This window comes from Mytilus galloprovincialis, chromosome 6 (assembly GCF_965363235.1).
Source record: "Mytilus galloprovincialis chromosome 6, xbMytGall1.hap1.1, whole genome shotgun sequence".
Classification (NCBI taxonomy): domain Eukaryota; kingdom Metazoa; phylum Mollusca; class Bivalvia; order Mytilida; family Mytilidae; genus Mytilus; species Mytilus galloprovincialis.
The window spans coordinates 20,335,972-20,346,881 of NC_134843.1; the positions used below are offsets into that span (position 1 = coordinate 20,335,972).

Sequence of the window (10,910 nt, forward strand, 5' to 3'; positions counted from 1 at the left end):
TTGAGGTATATTTTCCGGAATTTGCCGAGTATCACCGGAATGCCATGCGATAACGTTACGGAAAGGCATGTGATAACACTCGAAGCATGTGATAAACTTTTCATATCAGCCCGCTAAGCACCAATTCGAAAAATATGGAATTTAAGTTGATTTAATGCTATTATCATACAGTAAAAATCATATGTTATTTAGTCTAAGTATATGATAAATGAAATTATATCATTTTTATGTGACAAATAATCATTATTATCTTAACTATCGATATCCGGTTTTTATCGTATACTTTAAATACAGGCTGTTTTTAATGTCTGATTGAATTTAGTTGAGGTTTATATATTAATGCATTAATACGGTAAAATGTGATAAGTAAACTTCATTTTTTTTACATAAATAAGGCCGTTAGTTTTCTCGTTTGAATTGTTTTACATTGTCTTATCGGGGCCTTTTATAGCTGACTATGCGGTATGGGCTTTGCTCATTGTTGAAGGCCGTACGGTGACCTACAGTTGTTAATGTTTTTGGTCTTTTGTGGATAGGTGTCTCATTGGCAATCATACCACATCTTCCTTTTTATATGGACCTTGTGACAGTTCTGTGACATTACCAATTATAGTAAACCACCTACGCGTAAATACAATAGTTTTTTTTAATTGTTTTTATCATTGAAAATAAAACCTAAAGTGATTAAGAATATAAACCACAAAATGAGTGGAAGGGAAAGTCCTGATTACATCTCTGATTCAGAACTTTCGTAACATATTAGATACGATGTGTAGATAGTTTTGTCCTAAGGGTAAATATTTATATATGACATATACCATCTAGTTTGAACCAAATGACCATTTCAATAAACAACAACCATGTGGATTTGTCTTATTTTTATTCTAGAATTTTTTTCTACCACATTCGGTAAGCATACGTATTGTAAATGAATGATATATAAATGTTGGAACTTGTTTGTCAATAAAAGAAGTGCATGTTTTAGATAGTTACTTTTCTTTTCAAACAAATCCGTAACAAATTATTCATTTCTGTTTAATGGTATATTTAAACTTATATTTACTATTCATAGTTCGTCTTTAGTTCAACCTTACAACATTATAATTACACTGTTAAATTAAGTATTGCTAGTTCATATTATAAGGTACAAAAAAAGCAGTTCTAAAATTAATTGGCTAAATTTAAAATTTAAAAATATTCAACAAACTGACTCTGAATCTTAATTGGACGACGAAACTAACATCTAAGGGTTCTCATTCAAAGAAACTTGGAGAATTAAGATTGTTTTATAGAAACAGATTAGCAGATGGATTCAGACGACAGTTGCGGATCAACGAAATTGAAAAAGTGGGTGGTATCATTAACAAGCCACATTTGGAATGATACTTGTAAAATGTCTCCATATATGTAGCCTAATAGGGGTAGCCCGGATCACCTGTTCCCTGCTTTATCCGCTTGTTCTGGTATTAAAAATAAAATTGTAAGATAATAATACTCATTAATAATATTAGTTATAATTTGATTGGTTGATTATTGTTTGCTTAACTCAAGAGGCAAATATACCATGGATTATTATTTAAGACGACGAATGCATCGTCGCATCAAGGAAATGTCTATTCATTTTATATAGTAAACAAAAAAAACTACTATGTAAGAAATTGTTATAATCTCAATATATCTTTAAGAAAATGACACTTGGAAAATTTAACTTAAACGTTGTACGAATCAAATGTTTAAATACTGTATTTCATATTGTCTTTGGTAGTTTTGGCACCGCCAGGCTTACAATGCCCTTACTTTTTTCTTATTCAATATATTCAACGAAAAATCTTCTTGTTGTTCAGCTGACTCTAGACCAGAAATAGCATCAAGACTTCAAAACATTACAACAGAAGCAGGGACTGACGTTAGGTTTCACTGTACCGTGACAAACAGAGGAGACTCAAATGTGAGTATGAAAACAAGTTTATCATAAATTCTAACCGGTTAAATATTAGCAATGTAAGCAATATACCGTGAACTCGGAAAGACTAAAGAATAAAAAGTACAGGGAAAAGGTTTGACAGGACTCTAGGCGTTTAATTGCCTACTTCATTGCATTGTAGGAAAACGTTAATTGTGCCTGCTATAGGAAAATCAGAGTTTGATATCATGGGTACAATATTAAACGTGTTTTAGGGAGCAGTCCGCCTTTTTTTTTTATCAATTCATCAATGTCTTGCTCTCAGCTTTACTTGTATGTGCATATGGAATACCATGTAAAACTAGGAAACAAATGAAAATGTATTCGTTTGACGTTTGATACTAATTTTGTTAATTTCAGATCCAGTGGTGGTATGTTAGTGGAAAGAAGAGTATTGCTATTGGTTTACAGTTTGGCAAAGGAATATCACATGACAAATACCATGTTGAGGAAACTTCAAACACAAGCGACATTACTGTCAGTACATTGACAGTCCGTTCTGTACATTCTGAGGATGAAGGAATGTACCGTTGTGTTATAAGAATACCCAGAGTTGCATACCCAGCATGGCCAAAAGAAAATGGTTTTATTTATATTCAAGGTATGATAATCAAGTGTCAATGCACAGGTATCAGCCAATCATTCTACTCGGCGAAGGACATATTAGAAAGTAAAATTACAAAAGTACTTAACTCCGAGGAAAATTCAAAACGGAAAAATCCTAATTGAATGGCAAAATTAAAAGCTCAAACACATCAAACGAATGGATAACAACTGTCATATTCTTGACTTGGTATAGGCATTTTATCGCTTTGACAGGACATTATAGCGAAACAAATCGGACATTTAAGCGCCAACGTATAACCCATTTTAGCACAAAATTTTAAACCTCCTTTTAGCGAAAAGTGAAATTATCAATTCCAATTTTAGCGACAGCAATACATTTCAATAGAATCGATATGAAAAAAAAAGATAGTCAATTACAATACAACACTAAAGTCTAAAAGGTTATTTTTCAAGTCCGCTCTTGTCTAAAATTTATGTCATATAGAATGCAATAAAAGGCTTTTGATATACCCCCTATGCAATACGGTTCATAAAATTACAGTAGGAACTTTATTTTGTCTAGATTGAGGTGCAATTTGTCTATACATTTTTTATTTTGATAAATGTTAGTTTTCAATTTGATGATAGTATAAAAAATCGTATTTCGTTATTTCCATGATTAAACAAACTTTAAATGCAAGCAACCTTTACATTAAGCCAGCACAAATTACTGTTTTTGGTTTTTGAATGATGAGTATTATTCAACCAGCTAATTTCGAACCAAAATGGGCTATCGAAAATACAGATGAATGGACAAGTCAGGCCTGCGTGAAAATGTCTCCTGGAAATTATTTTTTCCCGCAAAATGTACTACGCTTATTTATAACTGTGGGTATAACATCAATGAGTCATTTCAAATACAAAGTTTATCAAAAATAACTGTCAAACTATCATTTAAATAAATCTATTGCCTCACCATGAAAAATCATTTATCTATATTCCTCCGAGGGCACAAAATCAGATCATTTAAATTATCAGTAATAGATGTGTCAATGACGAAATATTGGATGAGGTATCTCACATGGAATACCACAAACCACTGAATTTGAATTTATTGAAAATTGTTATCAGAGACCACAATACTCATTAAACATCCGACCGTGCGAGAGCTGTACAATTGTTGATGGTCCTTTAAAACGCTCCCATCATATTCTTGAAGATGTTCTAAATCTTATGAACGAAAAGTTATTGCAATTTATGTTAATCATATCACTTATATCATACGACACAAGTTTTCATGAAACATAACCTATAAATCAGAAAAACTAGATTTATATAAACACATACCTTACTTGAAATAGAGATGAAGAATTTGATGGCAGGTATGGTGGTCAACTTGACACCTTGCCTGAATAAAAATGTAATAGTTTACAGTATAGTATGGTATGTTAATATTTGTTGTTTCCTGCTTAATTTGAGAATAACTAAATACATATCAGCTAATTTATGTAAAAATAAAATAAGTCTGAAATGTGACAATTTTTTGGAAAAATGGTTTGAAATGAAGTATTTTTCTTTTTCAAAGTAGTATATTTATAAATTTGAAAAACGACACACACTTTTCTTTGTATACTGTGCAAAATCACGGCCGACACTCGGCTAACCGAGAGATTGGTCGGTTAATCTATATTGAGTATGCGGCTATATGGGCGATTGGTCTGTTAATCGGGTTGGTTATACGTCTGTTAAGAGTAAAACGCTTAATTTAATGTTAAACTCTATTAAATATACAGATTTTTGGCATGTTATAAGAATCAAATCAAAAAAAGAAAAGTGTCTGACAAAACGATATCTATCATAGAACATTTTGCACTTGTAAAAACATTTCTTAGTCTGCGCAGTTTTCAGTAAAACTAAAAGGCGTCGCGCAAGTATGTAGTATTTATGCTTATACGCATAGCAGTTTTTTTTTAATAAAGGGCGAAACAAACAAATTTAGATATCATTTAAAGGACAAAAAATAGTACTGTGGTTCTAAAAAATAAATTGACATTAGTAAATATTTCATAATTGTAAAATAACGTGAATAATACCACGTTTTAGTGAAAATTATGGGAATAAAGTCTGTTAATGGGTTGGACAATTGAAATTGTGTCGGTTAAGAGTTATTTAGCCACGACAATAATTTTGCTACCTTTATATTTTACCCTTGAAATATTTAAGAATGAGATGTTCCTGAGTAAACAATATGACAATACGGTGCCACAGTATCCTAGAAAGAGCATTTTTATTTTGACTTTCTTTGCATTTTATTGAAGGGTGTGTCACTTCAATATAGCGTGATATGGATTAGCCTCTGAAATATGCATGAATTTTTTATTGACGTTTTCAATCAGCCTTAATTTTTGTGTCTGTTCGAAGTAGGACGTTCTCAATTCCGACTGAAAGTGTCTTTCTAATACAACACAGGGTACACATAACGTGTTCTCGTTCACATATGAACATGATATTGATCACTGGACGTTAAACCCTAATTCGTCAGCATCATCCAATTGGTTCTTTTCTTCTATTACTTAATCATATGTTGTTTACAAATCACTCTAAAGAAGTAAATGGAAAGGAGCGAATGCAGCTACATTTGGTTATTTTAAGTTTCAATTCATTTTATGCCAAAATGGCATTAACTTGCCACCATAGTTGTCCGCATGTAAACTTCTAGAATTTGTCACCAATATAAGTACATCGCAATCCGTTACTGTTTCAACAGCCATCGGTGTTTCATGTGTGTATTCTTAAACAGTTTTTCTCTCGTTTTTAGCAATGTATCACTCTCTACTGTCCTTATATATTATTCTATATTCTGCGTTTCCAACCAGATTCTCGTGCATACCATGAGGGTCCGGATTGGGGGTATTGTTGATTTCTGTATTCTTTAAATTGTTATGTAATTTTTTTCTACATTTTATTTATCTTACTCATTATTCTTTCTTTATTTTTCATATTTTGTCATCCCAATATATTTTACTTACTGATGGTTAGTTACATTACGACGTTTATCTCTGATTTATATACTGGTTACCAATGTAGATGACAAATTTGTTCATTCATGACAATTAAACAGAATCAACATGATATATGCGATCATTCTTGGATGAAATTAATATTACTTTAATATTACACTTTTTGAAACCATTTTATCAATTTTCAATTTCATGTGTTGTTTCCGTATAATTTATGTTATGTTTCATTGCTCATGTGTTGTTTTCGTTTATTTTAGCCGCTCGTCTTGAGCCTACTCATTTGATCCGATAACACCCCATATAGCAATAAAATTATACTTTTATTGCCATTCATAACTCTTAACAGACCAATTAACAGACCGGGTTATATACATCCGACCCATTAACAGACCAGGTTTTAAATAAAGATTGATTTATGTCACCAAAATACAGATTTTCGTGTAGATTTTTCACACAATGATATCAATATGGTTAACAAACATAATGTCTTTCTTTTTTCGATGTTCAAAATATTGAATGCAAGTAAATTTAACCAATGCGTCATTTTGTGTACATTTTATGTGTGTAAAATGTGTATAAATTTATTGATGAGTAACCCGCCTTTTCATTTTATAGATCGTACATCGAAGCTAGAAAAATAATAATTACACCACTCAATTCAGTACATTGAATTGTTTTGTTAGACATGAATACTTTTTATGATGAAAATATATTTAGAAAGTTATACAATAAAACATGCTGAAATTTCAATGATTTTCTCAATAAGACCTGATTAACAGACTTTAGCCAACCCGATTAACAGACCAACCGCCGATATAGCCGCATACTCAATATAGATTAACCGACCAATCTCTCGGTTAGCCGAGTGTCGGCCGTGAAAATAAAAAATTAAGTAATACGTATACAATTCAGACTTACTAAAAAAATTGAAGTTATCGATTTTTTTTTTAGATTAATACTAGCATTATTACATATATATCAGAGGGCTTATGAACGGTTTGAAACAAAAAAGAATATGATTCAATATTTTCAAAATTGATATGAAAGTTACGGAAGCCGATAAGGGCCATTAAAAAAAAAAATTATGTCGTAATTACGACATAGCATGTCGTAATTTCGACATAACATGTCGTTATTACGACATCGCTATGTCGTAATTTCGACATAACATGTCGTTACAACGACATCGCTATGTCGTTATTTCGACATAACATGTCGTAATAACGACATCACTATGTCGTTTTAACGACATAACTATGTCGTAATAACGACATCACTATATATATTAAAGAATATGTATTATCATTGCCAAGAGACTAAATGACACAGAAATTAACAACTATATGTTATCATAATGCCCCCAATAATTAGAAAAGCCCCCGCATAGTCAGCTATAAAAGAGGGACGAAAGATACCAGAGGGAGAGGCCCCGAAATGCTGTGTGGCAGACAGTGTTAACATTAATTAATTATTAGCTCCCTTGGTAAAACTCCAAATTTCATATTTAAAGTATTTCATTGTTGATTAATTTACATGATGCTTAATAAGTATATATTTGTTAATTGCATAGCTTTTGCTATTTGAATTCATTTGTTAAAGACATTTATTCATATTGTAAAGTTTAATATTTGTATCGTTGCAAAATCTTTGGTCACCTTCTTTGGTTACCTTCTGTGAGAAACTTATATAATTTATAGATCGTCTTTAAGGAGATACAGAGTTAATCTGATAAACTCTCTACTTGTTAGAACTAATATGTGAGGAATTATATGAGGACTGACATCCTACCTATAAACCAGCGCCCAACTACATGCCTTCGTGTAATAAGGACGATGTTTCTACAACCTCTAGGATTTAAAACAGAATCTTCGAAATTTCATCCGCAAAACAAAATAAAAATGTTAGAAAACACGAACAAATATTAAAGCAAATTCAATATATGTTTCAAATTATGTTTTTACAGCTCTTGATCATATACTAAGTAATATCTAGTATATTTGATGATTATATTAGCAAAGCTATGTGAAAAAAACCGGATGTCCAACGTTACATTTATGAAAAACTGTTTTAAATCTTATGTATAGTGATCCTATTTCTTATTCTCCGATCTTCTTGATACTTGGCAGGAACAACGACAGGTGTCGGTTCTTTGTGGCGTTAAAGACGTTATTTTTGCCAAATTTTATTTGACTCGGTGGCTTTATATTAAGCGGGAATAAGAAAAATGTCCAACGACGCTTTTCGTTATCTCAACGACTGAAAGTGAATTTTGTAAGTAGCAGAAAATGAATAAAAATAGTAAGACAATAATAATATCTAACAAAAGTACAAATATTTGCCTCATTGTTCGTGAGTTCAAATATTGCTGATTCAATAAAATCTTCTCTACACAGTCGTTTTTCAAACGGTAGCCATTTTGTCCAAGTTGATATTTCATTTTTCAAAGCAGTTAACGCGTATTTTTTATAATTAATCAAAACAAAAGTTAGATACACGAAGAGTAAAAAATGACAAGATTCTTTTCTTATTAACTACATGTTTGGGTCTTAAAGGAATAAAATGCTTCCACACATTACAAAACAGTAGCCAATTTGTCCAAACGTCGAAAGTTCGAAAGACGCTAATTTCCGTCGTTACATGTGCTAAAGTTTCAATTAAATGTTCATGATAATTAAAACAAATCGTGTTGTGAAATTTGGAAAAACAGGTTGATGATTGCTGCCGAAAAAAAAGAATAGCGCATGTTGCTATAGACTCCACCCGGGGACATAGCTTCGACACAGGTTAAATTTTGCTATTTTTATTAATCGTTTATAGCTTTTAACGATTTATTTAAAAGAATGGGGAAATGGGGAAAAACATCTCATTACATGAACTTCGTCCAACTTTTGCAAAGACAAATTTTAGACACCAAGACAATCCTCTAAATGTAAAATTCGAATTGAAATTTATATTGTGGAAGTACTCCATAGATCATTTAAAGTCGTCATTTCAGTAAGGTGCAATCACCAATATTAAAAGACTTATACCAGTTCACGGAGTGTTTTACTTCGCGATTTGTCCTGCTATTCATGTTGTAACTGTCGTGATGAAATTAATTCCTGTACTAGCGAAGCCGGAACTTTTCGTCAATATAAACTTGTGCATGAAATGGAGGTACTAGTAATTGAAAGACAAATCCCAAACAGCGACGAAAACCGTTTCATCGAATTTTAAAAACCCGGCATTATTTAAGCCGTTTTCGCTGACGATCCAGGAGTAGATTACTATATTTTAAAATGTATATCAGAAATTAAACACTATAGATGACTTGTGCGGAAATAATTCTCAAGCCAAATTGAAGGTTCAAGTAATGGAAGGGGTGTATTTCGACAACTTGTGTACCAGGGAAAATACAATTCTATTCAAATTTAACCAAGGGTAAAAATGTTCGATTTACTTGCAGAGTGTCAGATATATTTGTATTGGGGTTGAATTAAGATATAGAAATTTTACAATGACAGATGATATGCACCTTGAAAGTTAAACATCATATGATAAAAGTTTCGTACATCTAAAAAAAATATCTTTCTTATGGAAAACTGTACCACATCTTCCTATATCTACTTCCGTCCCATCTTTCTTTCCCACATTACTTGCGACAGTAATGCATTTTTAGTTGAAATAACTTAAAGGGTAAACATTATTAAATAGATTTCCACAACTTGAGGTAATTTATGATAAAATGACATCACAAAACGAACAGAACCAGAATCAGAAATTTTAAAAATTTTGTAATATAATAAATAAATCAACCAACATATAAAAAAACAAATAAAACTTGCAAAAATTTATCAAAAACCCTCTTCGACGCCGCTTTTTATGTGTAATGTCGTGTTTTAGGAACATCGTGCCCATCGTTTGACAGTAATTACAAAGCAATCGATACGTCCATTCACCCTTATGACAACAATCCATGAGATGTGCATTAAAGCTTTGTTTGCCTTGATAGGACTACAGGTCAATCCACATAGACCCCGGTTGGTTACTTAGTACGTTCAATCTGGATCTATAAAATATATAAGTTTCTCACAGAAGGTAACCAAAGAAGGTGACCAAAGATTTTGCAACGATACAAATATTAAACTTTACAATATAAATAAATATCTTTAATCAATGAATTCAAATAGCAAAAGCTATGCAATTAACAGATATATACTTATTCAGTTTCATGTAAATTATTTAACAATGAAATACATTAAATATGAAATTTGGAGTTTTACCAAGGGAGCTAATAATTAATTAATAACACTGTCTGCCACACAGCATTTCTGGGGCTCTCCCTCTGGTATCTTTCGTCACTCTTTAATAGCTGATTATGCGGGAGCTTTTCTAGTTATTGGGGGCATTATGATATGACCTATAGTTGTTAATTTCTGTGTCATTTAGTGTCTTGGCAATCATAATACATATTCTTTAATATATATAGTGATGTCGTTATTACGACATAGCTATGTCGTTATTACGACATGTTATGTCGAAATTACGACATAGCGATGTCGTTGTAACGACATATTATGTCGAAATTATGACATAGCGATGTCGTTATAACGACATGTTATGTCGAAATTACGACATAGCGATGTCGTTATAACGACATGTTATGTCGAAATTACGACATGCTATGTCGTAATTACGACATAATAATTTTTTTTTTGAATGGCCCTTATCGGCTTCCGTAGAAAGTTAATATACAACCGAAAACGTAACTTGTATGAAACCGAGAAATTAATTACGTCCATTGAAAAACTTCTACATGGCAACATATATTTAATTTTGAATATTGCATTTTTCATCCACAGAGAAACATGTCTTGGTGTCAACGACTGAAGTTACAAAACAAGGCACACTGAATATTGATATAGTGGTTAAACCTACAAATAACGTGAAATCCAGTACAGTCTTATCAAACAAACAAACGGGGAAAAATACAGCGTCTTGTTTGTTAAATGGTTCTTTTCTTGTTTATGCTTGTTCAATGGTTGTGCTTATTTTGACAATAATTTAAATATGTACTGATTTATTTGTTTTATCTACTTACCTCTCCATATAAAGGTATCCCTTCTGCAAGTTGTAGCCGTGTTAATGCTTTTGATGTTCTAGTTTGCATGCTCACCTCGAGTGTGGTGGATTGTTGCGTTTGGATATACACCCATTAGAAATTTATTTGCCAAACCATACAGCATTCATGTTAAGGAGTAAAGGAGACTATTCAGGTTCGAGTCAAAGTAATGAGTTCGGAAGGAGCTGGCACGAAATCATTTAAAGAGTTTGCATGAAAATTTGCATAAAAAAATTGATGATTTTGTCAGTAATTAAAGACGAACAAGTAATTGAAAATG

General features: G+C 31.8%; 1 long non-coding RNA gene across 1 annotated transcript; it reads left to right on the plus strand.

Moving 5' to 3' along the window:
• The first annotated feature begins 751 nt into the window (after nt 1-751).
• Nucleotides 752-10,583, plus strand: LOC143078025 (uncharacterized). Its single transcript, XR_012979003.1, has 4 exons — nt 752-909; nt 1,845-1,948; nt 2,324-2,591; nt 10,371-10,583. It is a non-coding gene; the product is annotated as an uncharacterized LOC143078025 (long non-coding RNA).
• Nucleotides 10,584-10,910: the final 327 nt, after the last annotated feature.